Source organism: Numida meleagris, unplaced genomic scaffold, assembly GCF_002078875.1.
Source record: "Numida meleagris isolate 19003 breed g44 Domestic line unplaced genomic scaffold, NumMel1.0 unplaced_Scaffold438, whole genome shotgun sequence".
Taxonomy (NCBI): Eukaryota; Metazoa; Chordata; class Aves; order Galliformes; family Numididae; genus Numida; species Numida meleagris.
In genome coordinates, this window is record NW_018364655.1 from 14,727 (window position 1) to 16,309 (window position 1,583).

The following is a 1,583-nucleotide window of genomic DNA, read 5'->3' on the forward strand; positions in this document are numbered from 1 at the left end:
GGGGTGACACCCCCCCATCGTCACCAGATTGGTGCTGAGCGTGCAAGAGACTTGTGCACCTTGGGGCTGAGCGTGCACGAGGTTGGTGCACACCGGGGCCGGGGAGGTTTGTGCATGCGGGTGCTGAGCGTGCAAGAGACTCGTGCACATGGGAGCCAGGGGTTTCATGCGGCTTAATGCTGAGTGTGCAAGAGCTTGGTGCACACTGGTGCTGGGCGTGCAAGGGGTCTGTGCACACAAGAGCTTGTGCACGCTGGTGCTGGGTGTGCAAGAAGCTCATGCACAGAAGAGCTTGTGCACAGTGGTGCCAGGGGGGTCATGCACACTGGTGCTGAGCGTGCAAGGTGGCCTGTGCTCACAAGAGGCTGTGCACACTGGTGCGAGGGAGGGTGAGCGCACTGGTGCTGGGTGTGCAAGAGGTCTGTGCACATGGGAGCTCATGCACACTGATGTTGGGGTGTGCAAGGTGGCCTGTGCTCACAAGAGGTCGTGCACACTGGTGCTAGGGAGGCAGTGCACTCTGCTGCTGGGAGTGCAAGGGGTCTGTGCACACAAGAGCTTGTGCAACCTGATGTAGGGTGTGTGCACGAGCTTCTTGCACAAGAGCTCCTGCACAGTGGTGCTGGGCGTGCAAGGCGTCTGTGCTCACAAGAGGTCATGCACACTGGTGCCAGGGAAGTTGTGCATGCTGGTGCTGGGCGTGCAAGGGGTTTGTGCACATGGGAGCACGTGCACCCTGATGTAGGGCGTGCAAGAAGCTCATGCACACAAGAGCTTGTGCACAGTGGTGCCAGGGAAGTCCTGCACACTGGTGCTGGGCGTGCAAGAGGTCTGTGCACATGGGAGCTTGTGCACGCTGCTGCTGCACATGCAAGGTGGTCTGTGCTCACAAGAGCTCGTGCACATTGGTCCCAGGGACCAGTGCACTCTGGGCATGCAAGGGGTCTGTACTCACAAGAGCTCGTGCACACTGGTGCCCACGAGCTCATACACGCCAGTGCTGGGTGTGCAAGGGGTCTGTGCTCACAAGAGCTCGTGCACACTGGTGCTAGGGAGGCAGTGCTCACTGGTGCTGGGCGTGCAAGAAGCTCATGCACACAAGAGGTCGTGCGCACTGGTGCCAGGGAGCTTGCGCACAAGTGCTGAGCGTGCAAGGTGGTCTGCGCTCACAAGAGCTTGCGCACTCTGCTGCTGGGCGTGCAAGAGGTCTGCGCACAGGGGATCTTGCGCACACTTCTGCTAGGGCGGGTGAGCACACTGGCGCTGGCCGTGCAAGGGGCCCTGCGCTCACAAGAGCTCGTGCACGCTGGTGCAAGCGAGCTCACCCACACCAACGCTGAGCGTGCAAGGGCCTCCCTCCGCGCGCGTGCATCGGGGGGGGGGTAGGGGGTCACCCTTGCCCCCCACCCCCCAACTTTGACCCATTGTCCCCCCAACCCCCCCACCCTGGTTCCTTGCAGGAGTGTAGCGCGCTGGGGGACATGCCCGGCTCCTTCGTGCCCACGGTGACGGCCATCACCAGCAGCCAGGACCTGCAGTGGTTGGTGCAGCCCACCCTCATCTCCTCGGTGGCCCAAACGCAG